This window comes from Triturus cristatus, chromosome 7 (genome assembly GCF_964204655.1).
Source record: "Triturus cristatus chromosome 7, aTriCri1.1, whole genome shotgun sequence".
Classification (NCBI taxonomy): domain Eukaryota; kingdom Metazoa; phylum Chordata; class Amphibia; order Caudata; family Salamandridae; genus Triturus; species Triturus cristatus.
The window spans coordinates 9,796,680-9,813,690 of record NC_140590.1 but is presented as its reverse complement, the minus strand read 5'-3'; positions in this window follow the sequence as shown (position 1 = coordinate 9,813,690).

Below are 17,011 nucleotides of genomic sequence, written 5' to 3'. Positions count from 1 at the left end.
CCTTCTAGTGGTAACTTTTGAACTTTTACGCACCCATTGAAAACATATGGGAGCCCGCGTGTAACTTTCCTCACTGCACACGCGACCCGTAGACCTCCTGGTCACTAACTGAAGTTAGCTCCTTGTAGGCCCAGCGATTCTAGAGGCCCTATGCCTTTTTCCTTTCCTGTTTGTGGTACTTATACCACTATTTTAGTATATGGTTTGAGTGGCCACCAGAGCCCATCCATATAAAGTGCAAGTTCTGTATATTATAACACAGTCTTGTTTAACGATTTGTGCTCCTGTGCTCATAAAGAGTCTAGGGGATACTTTGAGTAATAAATACATATATATTGTGAATATATATCTGTGTGGTGTCCTTTCATTGGTATAAAAGGGGGTTACATATGGTAAAACAGCCTGCTTAACACGCTTTAACGAGTTTAGCCTCAAAGACTGCTTAGCCTACGCTACCACTAGGGCAGCTAGTCCGAAAAGGTTGACTTACAACCACACCATAAGGGTTGCTTGGCATGGTACAAGGTGGTCACTTTAACTAGTGAACATCATATACCAGGCCAACTTCTCACATATGTTGCTTTTATGACTTTTTTTGTTGAATAAAGTTATTGAAAGGAAAGTAAGTTAGCCCTCATTTCACGGCATAGAGTAAGGGAGAGTGGGAAAGATAGGAAAGAAAATTCCTCTCTCAGCCCATCATATCACCCCCTTAAATCTTTAGTTATCTTCTGATAAATTCTTATCACTTCTAGCATCTAGCTTCTAGTAAGCATTATAATAAGAAGCTTATGAAGCTAAACCAATAACCAATAATCAATTAACCAAGTTCCGAAGCCAGCTTTTCAGAGAGCCCTTCCTAACCAGGGACCCCTCAAGAACTAAGGAGGTCATTAGCATGGCAGAAGGACTACCACCGCCAGGCCAGCAGTCCTTCCGCCATCACTATGCCTTTTACCCACCGCCCAATTAGGATGGTGGTGGGTACCGTGACGGATGCAAAATCCGTCCGCTGCTTCACCACCAAAGGCAATTGTACCGATTGCCTGGCGGACGGTGCAGGGCTCTTAAAATTGTGACGGTGCCTAGCAGGCACCGTCCACCAAATTAGGCTGTGGGTTGGAAAAGGCTTTTCCATGGTGGCGATGCCTCCATGGAAAGGCTGGTGGGGATTGGGTTTGGGGGTCTGTTGCGAGCTACCCTTGTTTGGGGGGGTGTTGCTGCACTGGGGAGGACCCATGGTACCCCCTGCAAGTCCCTGCACTGCGTGGCAGGCACCGTGTGGTGCCTGCCACGCAGTGCAGGGAAATGCATTGAATGTCAATGTGACATTGCGAACGGTTCTGCATTCAGCAGCACCCTATGCAATGTTAAGGGCCTCGTAATCTGTGTGGGTGGACTGCCGCATTAGTGGTTGGCGGCCCCACCACTGCAAGGATGACGGGTGGAGTTATGTACTCCCGCCATCATAATGAGCCCCTTAAGTATCTGCTGGGCCTCATCAGCTGTATATAAAGTCCACGTGTGACCATTCCGCATAACCTTTAGACGTGCAGGTTCTTGAAGAATATCTTGAGCCCCAGCAGCTTCCATAGGATCAATCAGCTGGTGAAGTTTCCAGCGTCGTGCCATAGTTTCCTTACAGAGATCCGACCTGACAAAGAATGATAATGGACGGGCTATGCCTGGGCGGGCCCGAAGAAAGACAGCTTGACATAACAAAAAATTACCAAAGTAAATAATCAAAGGACGCAGATGTTGCCTATTAGCTCTGGATTCGTGGCTTAGAAATGGTGGAAGTCTATGCGCTCATTGTATCTGTGAGTCCCAATCCCAGGCCGATAGGTCAGGGAACGAGTTCTGAAAAAAGCTGTACAATGAATGTCCGTGGGTCGGCTCCCTCTTTCTCCTCCAGTATGCCGAACACTCTCAAATTATGCCTTCGCTGTCGATTTTCTATATCCTCGACCTTATTCTTAAGACATAACAATTGATCATCATTTGACCTAACAGCTTTAGCTGTAGCTGCACACTGATCCTCTGTGTGTACCACACGTTGTTGCAGTTCTGAGATCTCTTGTGTCAAGCTGGCCACTTTGCTTGATACCACAGACAGTACTTGCTGTATCAGATTGCAATCCGCCTTAGCTTGGCTAAAGTATTCCTGTGTCTCTGTCCTCTGATCGTGAAGCACCTGAAGAATCATATTTAACAAAGGCTCATTACTGGACTCATTATTAGAAGGAGACACAATCAATTTCGGGCAGATTGAAACCCCCGCTGTAGCCACATCTCCAATCCGCAAGTTTGGAGCTATTAGGTGTCTCCTGCCCATGAAACTTCGTTCCTGAAGTGGGGGTTATAGAGGCAGGGGTTATGGACGTAGGAATGCCAGTGCCAAAAGATGAGCCAGACAGCCTTCATATTATAGCTCTCACTTCTCACTTGCCTTTGCCAGCAAACCACTTACGGATTGGACTCGCCTTATCAGCCATTTTGCCATCTGAGTGTGCCTTTACAGCGCCAAGTAATACAACAGGGTGATCCTTGCCTTTTCCTGTGCCCCTAGTGGACTTCTTTGGGTTTGATTTTCTCTTGGCACTGTTAGAGGCACTGTAGGAGACACAAGCCAGTTTCTCAGACTCTGTGTCATTTATCTTAGTAGAAGCATCGGAAATACACGTCAAGGCACTAGAGGCAGATATTGGTGGAAGTGAAATTCCGGCTTAACCTAAAACATTATTGTTGCAAATAGAGTCATTGCTTAAATCCAAAGCCCAGCTACTTATTTGTGCGCTAGCCCCTGCCTCTACCTCACTCTTATCATAATTCTCAGGATTAGATTCCACAGACATACAGGCCTGTCCCCCGTGTATCTGCGGGTAGCCGAGCCCAAGGCTCATTCCAGCAGCGACCTGAGTAACCTGAGCAGGCCCCCCTTTGCCTGACACAGTGGCTAATCCATCCATAATAAGACCCATCTGTGGCGTAGCTAATGAGCAGCAATCAGGGGGATCAACAAGCAAAAAACATTTGCCAGGAACAGTTATTGTAGCAACAGCAGCAGTGTTGTACTGTCTGACATCAGGGCGGACTGTGGAAAAGAGTTACCTTGTAACAAAATGCCATTCTCAGTCATCCGAGCCTGATCGTCCTCTTTACCCCTCCTGTTGCCAGAAAGATCCGTAGCAACATTGTTTCCCTCAGGCTCCTGCTGAACCGCTTCCAATAAAGCATCCGCCATAGTCTGCTCCAGAGTAGGTGCTGTTAAACCACAGGTCTGCAAAATATCAGAGGCTATTCCAGCGTGTAGCAGCTTTAAAATAGGTTTTCCTAGCTGGGAGCTGTGTCCCTTTGTTACATTGGCCATGCGGCGACCCGCCGTCTCTGCCCGAGTTGATTGAGCAGACACAACCTCTTTCTCGACCTTGTCAGTTCTCTCTGGCGGTGGAAAGGCTGCACCAGGTACACGCTGGTTTCTCCTCCCATATTGTTGAGCCATGACTGCTATACGCCTCGCTGAGTTCAGCCCATTGTAATTGAGGGCAGATCGTCTCGTCAGCCACCTCGCAGCTCTGGTAATCTGCCAGAAAGAGCGAGCTTCCAGCGTCAGTATCAGAAACATGAAACCAGAGAAAATCCTCACCAGTCTCCTTTAAACTATCGCCGCAGTGCCGCTAGTATCTGCGCCACGCTACTGCATCGCCATTAAATCCCCATTAGAGCAGCTACGGTGAGGATCGGTAAACCTCAGGGCGAGAGCAACTGAAGGCACGTGCTCTCTGTGGCGGCGTCAATCCACCATCTTCCCTCTCCTCAATCCGCCATCTTCCTTCTCCTCAATCCGCAATCTTCCTTCTCCAGAAGGTGCACCTTCCACAACACAAGTGCTGAGGCTGGGAAGATGCGCTTTTTACAACACAACAACTGTTTGAGCTGGGAAGGGTTACTTTTCACAGCACTAAAACTGTTTGAGCTGGGTTGCACTTTTCACAGCACAACAATATCTTGGGCTGGAAGATGCTCTTTTCACAGCACAAGAACTGATTGGACTGATAGGTGCACTTTTCACAACATGACAACCGCTTGGGTGGAAGGTGCACTTTTCACAACAACCGCTTGGGCGGAAGGTGCACTTTTCACAACACAACTGCTGCTTTGGCTGGGAATGTGCACTTTTCACAGCACAACAATACTTTGGCCTGGAAGGTGCACTTTTCCCAGCACAATAACTGCTTAGACTGTGAAGGTGCTCTTTTCCCAGCATGGTTCACTGATGGAATATCAATGTAACAAACATCGATTTTCTAAATATCGAAAACAATATTGACTGCAAAAATATTGACCCCAATACCTAAACAGGTAAGTACAAAAATATCAAATCAAAAATATCGAAGTTAAAAATATAGATGTAAAGAACATACATTTAGAAATAAAAATAAAATAAAATAAGAGATATTAAATACAAAAAATATTAATATTATCTTCAACAAAACAAATTACATACAGGTGCCGATTCCAATCCTGTAAAACCCGGGTACGAATCGTCGTACGGAGCGTATTCTCCATACGACTCGTACCCGGGAAATCCACCGTACAATCCAGCAAGTACGATTCGTACAGAAATACCATTTCTGTACGAAACGTACAAAACACCATACGGCTAAAAAATACCTAAGAGTCTGATCCTGGACAGCGCATACGCGACGTCCGTACGGATTCAGGCAGCGTTTTACGGACCAGCAAATACGAATCGTCCCTACGTCACTCTGCACAGCTTTTTTTTTACGGCAGCCTTAAAAATCCCAGAAAACGGAGTCTGACGCGAAAACGGAGCCCCGGTACGCGACGGACAGCCATGGACCCCATCCTACGTGTCATCCCGGCCCTCTTAGCCTACGATCTCGTGCACCGAACCCGACGCACACGCCGCAGAAGGTGAGAACAACACCCAGGGGCCAAGGGGAGATGAGGGGCAGGGAACATACCCCCTACCCAAATTAAAACCTCCAATATTGAGGACATACATTACCTCCAGGGTGTGGTCACTTCGGGGGGCATGTCCACCAATCCCTGCGTCCCGCAACAACGGAAGTGGACGTGTACGCGTACCCCTACGACAATACTACAATAGTGATACGCACCGTACTCACACATCCATAGCGTGGGTACAGTCCGTATCACTATTGTAGTGGGGCTGTAGGAGTACGCGTGGTACAGACGTACACACGCTCTCAGAGCGTGTGTACGGCCCATATCACTATAGTAGTGGTGCCTTAGGGGTACGCGTGGTACGGCCCGTACACACGCTCTCAGAATGTGTGTACGGTCCGTATCACTATTGTAGTGGTGCCGTAGGGGTACGCGTGGTACAGCCCATACACACGCTCTCAGAGCGTGTGTATGGTTTGTATCACTATTGTAGTGGTGCCGTAGGGGTACGCGTGGTACGGACCGGACACACGCTCTCAGAGCATGTGTACGGTCCGCATCACTATTGTAGTGGTGCCGTAGGGGTACGCGTGGTACGGACCGTACACACGCTCTCAGAGCATGTGTACGGGCCGTACCACGCGTACTCCTATAGCACCACTACTATAGTGATATGGACCGTACCCACACATACATAGCGTGGGTACGGGCCGTATCACTATTGGATTGGGGCCGTAGGGGTATGCGTGGTACGGACCGTACATACCCTATGAATGTGGGGCTACGGTCTGTATCACACCTACCCCTACGGCACCAGTACATTTGGGATACAAGGCGTACACACGCCACAAATGTTGGCTTACGGTCTGGTGCAGCATATTACGTTTATATTGGTGTGTGTGTAGGCCCAGGACAGCAGTGTACTGCACCAAGGGGGTGGGTGGGTGGGTGCGTGGCTGCATAGGATTCCCAGCAGTGGACAGACATGTGAGGGGTGGGTGCAGAGGACTCCCAGCAGTGGACAGACATATGTGGGTGGGTGCAGAGGACTCCCAGCAGTGGACAGACATGTGAGGGGTGGGTGTATATGACTACCAGCAGTGGCCAGAGACATGGGTGTGGGTGCATATCACTTCCAGCAGTGGACAGACATGTGAGAGGTGGCTGCAGAGGACTCCCAGCAGTGGACACACATATGTGTGTGGGTGCAGAGGAATACCAGCAGTGGAAAGAGACATGGGGGTGGGTGCATATCACTCCCAGCAGTGGACAGAGACATGGGGGTGGGTGCATATCACTCCCAGCAGTGGACAGACATATGTGGGTGGGTGCAGAGGACTCCCAGCAGTGGACAGAGACATGGGGGTGGGTGCATATCACTCCCAGCAGTGGACAGACATATGTGGGTGGGTGCAGAGGACTCCCAGCAGTGGACAGAGACATGGGGGTGGGTGCATATCACTACCAGCAGTGGACAGAGACATGGGGGTGGGTGCATATCACTCCCAGCTGTGGACAGACATATGTGGGTGGGTGCAGAGGACTCCCAGCAGTGGACAGAGACATGGGGGTGGGTGCATATCACTACCAGCAGTGGACAGAGAGATGGGGGTGGGTGTATATCACTCCCAGCAGTGGACAGACATATGTGGGTGGGTGCAGAGGACTACCAACAGTGGACAGAGACATGGGGGCGGGTGCATATCACTCCCAGCAGTGGACAGAGACATGGGGGTGGGTGCATATCACTCCCAGCAGTGGACAGACATATGTGGGTGGGTGCAGAGGAATACCAGCAGTGGACAGAGACATGGGGGTGGGTGCATATCACTCCCAGCAGTGGACAGACATATGTGGGTGGGTGCAGAGGACTCCCAACAGTGGACAGAGACATGGGGGTGGGTGCATATCACTCCCAGCAGTGGACAGAGACATGGGGGTGGGTGCATATCACTCCCAGCAGTGGACAGACATATGTGGGTGGGTGCAGAGGAATACCAGCAGTGGATAGAGACATGGGGGTGGGTGCATATCACTATCAGCAGTGGACAGAGACATGGGGGTGGGTGCATATCACTACAAGCAGTGGCCAGAGACATGGGGGTGGGTGCATATCACTACCACCAGTGGACAGACATGTGAGGGGTGGGTGTAAATGACTACCAGCAGTGCCCAGACACAGGAGGGGTGGGTGCAGAGGACTCCCAGCAGTGCCCAGACACAGGAGGGGTGGGTGCAGAGGACTCCCAGCAGTGGACAGAGACATGGGGGTGGGTGCAGAGGACTCCCAGCAGTCGACAGAGACATGGGGGGGTGTACATCATTATCAGATGACCACAGCTCCATGGGTGAATGTACGTATCCCTAACTTAGGACAATGAGGATAGTGCCATAACAACACATCACTGACAGCAGTGTCCCACTCCCAGGAGGAAGGAGGTCTCACCCCCACTGCATGACACACCACATGTGGGTGTGAGGACAAATAACACATGCATACCCACCCCTGGCAGATGCAGCACAATACACACACTGAGATCATGCCACAAGACTGTATAGTCATGTCACTGCATAACAAACTAAGAGAGCCAAAGAGAACACACACTGCTACGCACATCCCAGGACTGATAGGAATGTACGGTGCTGGGACAGCCACCAAGATGTTGTCTGTCATGGAAGGAATAATGTGGAGTTCCCACAGATACAATGCCCACAATTGTGAGTCAGGTGCCCAAATACCCTGTAGAACAAGTACCATATGTGTGCTAGGCTGGGAGAACACACATGCATAGTGCGGAAAAGTGAGAATTTCGCCATGAAGGCATTTCAACATACTCAATACACAAGTACAGTGACTAGCAAGGATGGCACAGACGATGCAGCCGGAGACATTGCTGAGCAGGCATGGCCATAGTTGAAGGGATCCGTCACCAACAAAGGAAATGTAGACACAGGTTAGCACAACAATTGTGCAACTCTTTGCAGGGAAGATGTCAGGTGCCACAGAGGATGGAACACTCCTTGGGACAATGTCTCAAAATCAAAATAACACACACTACCAATGATTCTCTGCAGAGACCTTGTGATGGCACGCAGATACCATGGTCCACCTCATGACCAGCAGACTAGAACATTTCCCAGAACCATAACACATTACCACAACACCAACTCCTGGAGCCTCAGCACCAACATCAATACCTGAAATGCAATAGTGTTCAAAGTAAAAAAAAATGCTTTATTCAGCATAAAAAACAAATTATGAAATCACACTATATACAAAGGCCAATGACCAGTCCATAATAGAAGTCCTTGGGGGGACACATGGGCACGCGTCTCCCCTAGCTTGCCTGCACAGTGGAACCCTCAGGTTCATCGACCGGGGGGGGGGGCATCATGTGGGGAAGCACCAGGCACCGCAGGGACAGGAGGGGGAAGGGTAGGTGTGGTGGGTGCAGGGGTGGACGTCTCCACCACAGGGGGTGGGGCAGCGCCAAAGATGGAGGTGAGCTCGGCGCTGCACACTGCTGCCGGGGCGTCCAGAGTAACCCCTGCACCGGAAGAAACCCCAGGCCCAACGGAGGGGGGGGGTGGCCGAGGGATGGGGTGCAGCGCTCTGGGGGAGGGGGTGGATATGGGGGTGGACTCAACTCCCCGGCCCGGAGACTTCCTCGCCCGCTTGCGGGGTGGTGTCACAGTGGGGCTGAGGGCCAGCTCACCCATGTCGACCTCTTTGGGTGACAGTTTGGCAGGGGAGCCAAGGGGAGTGCTTTTGGAGGGGCCTGGGTTGTGAGGCCTGCGGACTCAGACTGTGGCTGTTTTTTGTCTTTTTGCCCCAGAACCAGTGGGTGTGCCTACATCCCCCTGAGTGTGCGTGCCAGGAGGTGGGCACTTGCCCTTACTTGGTGGTGTGCTGCCTGTGTCTGGTGGGGTGCATTCTTGGGAATGTCTGGGTGTGCATGGGACAGGTATGGGAGAGGGAAGTGTGGATGGTGCAGGGGTGGGGGGGACGGAGCGCTGCAGGAGAGCCACTGCTGCCGTCAGGGAAGAGTCCATGGACCGCAGAAACCTGCGTTGGTCAGACATCGTTGCTGACATGCCCTCCATGAACGACACCATCTGTGTCAGCAGTGTGGTGTGGCCATGGAGGACATTCAGCACCGATGCCTGCCCAACCTGCAACTGCCGCAGTATGTCCACAGACTCTGCACTGAGGGCAGCAGGGGTGACAGGGGCAGGGGGGGCGGTGCCTGTCCAGAAGGAGACATGGTGGTGCCCTGCACGGACGGAAGGGACCGGAGCAACTGGGAGGGCGGTGATGGGAATGGAGGAGGCGGGGACAGATGTTGGGCTGCTGCCAGGTGTCGTAGCAGCCTCCGCCCCCTCGATGAGGTCAGCCTCGGACCCGTCTGCGTCATAGTTCGGCTCGCCACCAGACAGGTCCTCCGACTGTCTCCCCTCGCCCTCCGTGCCACTGGCTCCCGCAGACTCGCCAGCACTGGTGGCACTGGTGCTGGGTCCCTCATCCAGGTCCATGCAGGTGTCTCCCTCGGTTTCCAATGATGATGCTGTGGGCAAGGTGAAGATACAGAAAAACATCAGTCACCTGTATACATCTGACACATGAGTACAAAACCAATAGGTCACAGTGCATATCAGGCAATGCATCATGAGTAACAGCTAGATAACTCCGCACATATGTAAGCCCTGTACTCCCCAGTTTGTAGACCCACCATGCCACTTGGACACAAGGAAAAATATGACACACCAGCCCAAAACTTGAATGAGAAATAAACTGAGGAGCTAGTGTCTGGGAACAGGTGAGCACAGCAATACAATGAAGTCATGCCACCTCTTGTTTACCCTGAAAGAAACAGTAGTGGTGCATCCAAGGCAAAGTAACACACCTCAATACCAAAGGTGTCCCCACACTCAGAGACCTGTAAGTTCTTTGGAACACCAAACTAAAAAATGTTGGTCCCTTGGGAATCACAATACTTTACACAATCGACATGCTTAGAATGTGGGAATGTGCCATTTTGTGAACAGAACACAAATGTCCCTTCATAACAGATGGCTCCCAAGGAGGTGCACACAAAACTACATTTACCCAACCATTGAAGAAGCTGGCAGCCTTCTTTAAAGAAGCCACTGTTAGAAAGAAATGGTGTTGCAGAAAGTACATACACATGGGCCCACAGAGGTCTTGATGACTTGACACTCGTAAGTTGGTATCACCAACAACCAAGGACTTACCCAAATTCCACAACACTGGGGGAACATGTATATGTACTTGCTTTACCCCCCTACGAACCACATTGCTTGCGTACGCGCCTTCCCTCTGCTTTTGGGAAAGCCACGGCGCGTGTGGTGGTCCCGTGCGTCTCCCCTGTGAGGAGCGTACGAGTGTTTGTGCCCCGCAGCGTGACCTTCAGTTTACCCCTCACTGGCACGGCGCAAACGCCGCAACCCGCTGGAAAGTACCGCATCAGAGATTGCACTGGATGCCCGCGCAGCCTTCGTGCCGACTTTCACAAGATAAAGGTACTGTGCCCGATCGTACCGTGAGGTGCACGCTCCCCCTTGGAGAGCCCGCAGAGCGAGTGAGACCCGTTCCCCAACAAAGCCGGGAACGAAGTGCACAGACCTTGTAACACTACGCTGAACTAAGAGCTCTTTTGCCAAGTAATATTGTGGGCCAGTTTTACACGTTATTCGGTCTTGTGATAAATCTGAAATCTATAAACGAAGTCTATTTTTGATACACCCAGTGTGGAGTCCATTTGTGGGGGTGACATTGGATTGTTTTATGTTATCACAAATGCTTAACCATTACGTCTAAGATAACGCCTTGTCTGCTCGCGCCAAGCTACCTAGAGGGTGAGCGGGGGTTATTGTTAGAGTGTAACCCCTTACCCTGACTAGAGGAAGGACCCCCTGCGTGTCCCAGGTACTCACCTGTGCCACCCAGGGAATCCGGATTCTAACATTAACAAAACATCAAACTAAAGCATTTAAAACATGAAGACCTGTTGACAAGTGTTGTGAGTGCCAAGGTACAATACCTTGTGACTAACAACTTGAATTATGTCAGTTGTCACATGGCCATCCGTTACCTGATGACACAGTTGGCAACACATCTGACCCACTGCCTGTCATGTGGAGTGGCACACATGTCCAAACCCAGGACAATGCATAAGCTAATGGGCCTGCAATTGTGTTGTAAAAAGGCATACCTGCACTGAGGAGACACCCTCATGGCAAGCCATAATGTCCACACAGATGTCAGCACACAAAGACCAAACTACGTAGCATCTCGACCACACACTGGTGCAAAAAATGTATGAGCAGGAATCATGTATTTAAACAATTGACACATGCTGCAAAGCACAAACATTAAACCCTGCACAACATCACTGGGTCACTGCACGTTGAGTCTCTGTCCAGCCAATTATCACACACAGGTCAGACCTGGCAAGGAGACATAAGGTTTGGCCATGTAGGCCTCGCCCGCACAAACCCCCCATACCTGAGACAATGTGATTGAGACAGATCAAGAAGTGACACCTCTTAATCAAGGTTTACAAAAATGTGCTGCAAGAATTCCCAAATGTACTCCACATCACCTCGTGAGGCTGCCAACACATATTTTTGACAAACAACCATCAACAGATAGTTGTGAATAGACACACAGGCACTACCCAGTGTGAGTATGCACAAGCCAAATGGGGTCTCCCTGTCCAGTGGACACATGTAGCACACTTTGGATGAATACAAATGAGGCCAGGGAACAATGCCACAGAGGCCAAACTATGCTGAACACACGGGGCCCGATTCACAGAACTAACTTAAGACAAAATCCTAAACTTACTACCATTTTCGTATTCACAGAAGGCACTTACTCATTTTGGTATTCACAGAAGACACTCACTTCGGTATTCACAGAAGTTAGGAGTCTTAACTTTAGGACTCCTAAATGCCTTCTGTGAATACCGAAAGTCTTAAAATTAGGATTTTTCTCAGTTTAGGAGTCCTAAAGTCAGGACTCCTAACTTTACAACTACTAAATTGAGAAAAACCCTAATTTTAAGGCTTTCGGTATTCACAGAAGGCATTTAGGAGTCCTAAAGTTAGGAGTCCTAACTTTACTACTACTAAATTGAGAAAAACCCTAATTTTAAGACTTTCAGTATTCACAGAAGGCATTTAAGAGTCCTAAAGTTAGGAGTCCTAACTATACTACTACTAAATTGAGAAAAACCCTAATTTTAAGACTTTCAGTATTCACAGAAGGCATTTAGGAGTCCTAAAGTTAGGAGTCCTAACTATACTACTTCTAAACTGAGAAAAATCCTAATTTTAAGACTTTCGGTATTCACAGAAGGCATTTAGGAGTCCTAAAGTTAGGACTCCTAACTTCTGTGAATACCGAAATGAGTAAGTGCCTTCTGTGAATACCAAAATGGTAGTAAGTTTAGGATTTTGTCTTAAGTTAGTTCTGTGAATCGGGCCCACGGAGAATGGGCACAGTGTTGGATGACACACATGATACTGAGGCAAGGGTGTCTCAGGGGCCTGTAGGGGGCACACTGCTCCTTGTTCCTGGAATGATCTGACTGTAACATGAGCAACCGTCCCCGCACTATGCATATCTCCCACTCATGCACATCATGTCTGAGGCCACAACATTGGTCATGCATGCTGCAAGTGTGTTCATTTGAAACCTCACACTCCTATGTTGAGACTCATCATCAGTGCCAACAAATATGGACCCCCAACAGAGTGAACAGGACAGGGCACAGGCAAGGTACCAACACATGTCACAGACCACCCTCCCACATGATGCAGAAAGCAATGTGCACTTGGATCAACTGGCAGCCTAGATGACCATGTGCAATAGTGATTACACACAGACCAGGGGACATGTCAAGGAGGGGAAGGGATGAATAAGAGCACCGGTTGACTTTGGGGAACAGCATATGCACTGCACATATAAACCCTGGCAGTGTATCCAGGCTACAGAGCACTTCCAAAAGCTGGTGACACACAGCACAACAAACAGACATGTACCTACCCCCTCCTTCCTGCTGTCTCTCCTGTAATTGCCTATCCAGGTCAGGGAAGACCACCACCAGGACACGCGTCATGTGGGTGGTCAGTGTCGGCGCCCGCTGTGGGGGCGTGGAGGTGAGAGCCCCAGCTGGACCCGGGCGATCCGCTGGGTCCATCACCGGATGTCCTGCCACCATTTTCGGGCTTGGGCTAGGTGCCGACTGCGATCCCCCGCCAATCTCACAGCCCTTTCAGATCCCCCCCTTCTCGTAGGCAGTTCCCTGTGAGGATGACAAAGTGAGACAACATCACTACACCTGCTCCATGTCACAGACACACACAATTGAGCATCTTTGATATGTTGAACAGGGCATAGGATGCTGCCAAGGAATAGCATCTTTCTCATATGGACATTGGCCTCTGTGGAAGCCTCAATGCACTACATGGCATGTAAAGTACACAGGTGGCAGGAGGGGTGCGACACACTCCATGATCATGGCACACACTCTGCATCACAAGCAACACCAGGCTGATGGACAGCACCTCAAAGCAGTTACATGCCCCAGGCCACTGACGCAACCTCAGCAGAGTACACAGACACACACAGGCACAGATCAATCACCTGCCATTGGCAACAGCGGATACAAACCTCACTCTGCACATGTGCCACTTGCCTGTGGGGTGTCACAGGTGTCGGGCTAGCTCAGCAAGTCAGACACACAGCACAGCTTACTTCTCACATCAGATGGGTAGAGCTGTTGCCTCCTACATGCAGCTGTGGTGCAACACTTCACATAGACACTCACCCACATGACAAGGAACATTCACACACATCAATGTCCAGGAGGGCGTACACATCACTTGGACACTCTCACCACAGGTCCACTCAACTCATACACATCTGTGGGTACAGTCACCTGTCACACCGGGGGGACCACTGAATCACCTCAGGACAATAGCCAAAGTATGCCACCAAGGATTTGCCAGGCTGAATGTGTCATGCACTATGCAGTGAATGTCACAGTAAGCACAATACAAGTGAGGAGTGCACACAGGAACTACATCATGCTCTGCCTGAGAGACATAAGCCTCCCCCCCCCCCCCCTGGGACCCACTCTAAACAACATTGCATGTCTGTCACACCTGGACATAATGCCAGAAGTGACAGTCACAAAAAAGGTGCACAGTCAAAGGTAGTGGAGTCAGCACTCACCTGCTCCCCTGGTCTCCCATACAGCTTGGGGTACTGTGGGAGGATGACATCCAGCAATGCCTCATTCTCCTCATGGGTGAATGGCTGGGCCCTCTCCACAGACCGCGACATGGTGCCAGAGGAAGCACAGACAGCAGCAGTGTGGTCGACAGGAAAGTTGTGCAGGCAAGTGCCCTCTCATGGGTTCTGGCTGACTTATATCTGTCTTGCTGGGGGCTTTCATTTACAGAAGTTCAGAGTGATTGGTCAGACTCATTTGCATCCTACGTTTCCTCCAATCCCTTTAAACATACACCAATGACACGAATTTGCATGGTTCAAATTTTGAGCATCATAGCAAGGCAAACACCGCTTTGCAACATTGTAATTTTTGGGCCAACTGACTTTTCAAGCCAGCATGATGGCCACATTGCAACAGAAATCTCTGTATCCATGACAACCAGCATGCATTTTGGGCCTAATACTTGTCCCCTATGTAGTTTTTGAATCCAAAAAACATGTATGGTGCGTTTCACACGTACCCGTACACGTACAGCACCACTACAATAGTGATACGCACCGTACTCACACATCCATAGCGTGGGTATGGTGCGTATCACTATTGTAGTGGTGCCGTAGGGGTACGCGTGGCACCACTACAATAGTTCGGACCGTACCACGCGTACTCCTACGGCACCACTAATATAGTGATATGGGCCGTACACACGCATGTGTACGGCCCGTACCACGCGTACTCCTACGGCACCACTACTATAGTGATACGCGCCATACACACGCTCTGAGAGCATGTGTACGGTCCATACCACGCGTACTCCTACGGCACCACTACTATAGTGATACGGGCCATACACATGCTCTGAGAGCGTGTGTACGGTCTGTACCACTCGTACTCCTACAGCACCACTACTATAGTGATACGGGGCGTACACACGCTCTGAGAGCGTGTGTACAGGGTGTTTCACATGCTTACACTGGTGATAGGAGGCGCACATGAAAGGAATGGAGGTCTCCGGAATGGAGGTCTCCGACTCACTCAAGGCTGTACATCAAGTCATTGTCATTGCAGACTTTCATGTGCAGGGCCTAGGTGTGTCAGGCAGTGATATTGCACATGTCTTCTCATGTAGTTGCACAATTGATGTGTGATGACCTGTGTACACATGTCATGTGTGATGGGGCACTATGTGGCACACTTCCCCTTCACACTTTGCACATGTGTGCATGTGGTACAAACATGTCAAGCACAGCATCACTGGTATGGCATAGTCACCACCACCCGCAACTGTCCCCTGATGCCAGGGACAGGGACATTAACAACTGACATTTCACGATCAGCGTGCCCCGATGTGACTATGTCATGTGTGTGTCATGTGTTCCCATGAGCTTGCTGTTAGTGTTCCGTCAACTACATCTGCTGTTGTTGCATCCAACATGTGTCTGTGTGGAGATGCAAAAACCAAAGGAAATGATGGACGGAGTGTTGAACATTGCAAGCACTCACCCCCAGTCAACTGATCTGGGTTTAATCCATCACCGTTCTTTAGCCCACTCTGCCACCCCAGTTCAGACATGGCCATATGCAAATCAGTCTGACCCTGTGCCTCATGGGAACAGTCCAGCCCGAACTGCAAAGCCATGTCTTCCCTGGACCGGAAACAAGCTTCCTAGGACCGGTTTCTGGCATTTCAGCCGTCTTCAGCCAGGCTTGCTTGAATCCAGTGGCAAAGTGAGCAAGGGACTCACGTCTGAGCATACCCTGCCAACTTATGGCAAACAAAGCAAAAACCAAAGGAAATGATGGACGGAGTGTTGAACATTGCAAGCACTCACCCCAGTCAACTGATCTGGGTGTAATCCATCACCGTTCTTTAGCCCACTCTGCCACCCCAGTTCAGACATGGCCATATGCAAATCAGTCTGACCCTGTGCCTCATGGGAACAGTCCAACCCGAACTGCCAAGCCATGTCTTCCCTGGACCGGAAACAAGCTTCCTAGGACCGGTTTCTGGCATTTCAGCCGTCTTCAGCCAGGCTTGCTTGAATCCAGTGGCAAAGTAAGCAAGGGACTCACGTCTGAGCATACCCTGCCAACTTATGGCAAACAAAGCAAAAACCAAAGGAAATGATGGACGGAGTGTTGAACATTGCAAGCACTCAACCCCAGTCAACTGATCTGGGTTTAATCCATCACCGTTCTTTAGCCCACTCTGCCACCCCAGTTCAGACATGGCCATATGCAAATCAGTCTGACCCTGTGCCTCATGGGAACAGTCCAGCCCGAACTGCCAAGCCATGTCTTCCCTAGACTGGAAACAAGCTTCCTAGGACCAGTTTCTGGCATTTCAGCCGTCTTCAGCCAGGCTTGCTTGAATCCAGTGGCAAAGTGTGCAAGGGACTCACGTCTGAGCATACCCTGCCAACTTATGGCAAACAAAGCAAAAACCAAAGGAAATGATGGACGGAGTGTTGAACATTGCAAGCACTCACCCCCAGTCAACTGATCTGGGTTTAATCCATCACCGTTCTTTAGCCCACTCTGCCACCCCAGTTCAGACATGGCCATATGCAAATCAGTCTGACCCTGTGCCTCATGGGAACAGTCCATCCCGAACTGCCAAGCCATGTCTTCCCTGGACCGGAAACAAGCTTCCTAGGACCGGTTTCTGGCATTTCAGCCGTCTTCAGCCAGGCTTGCTTGAATCCAGTGGCAAAGTGAGCAAGGGACTCACATCTGAGCATACCCTGCCAACTTATGGCAAACAAAGCAAAAACCAAAGGAAATGATGGACGGAGTGTTGAACATTGCAAGCACTCACC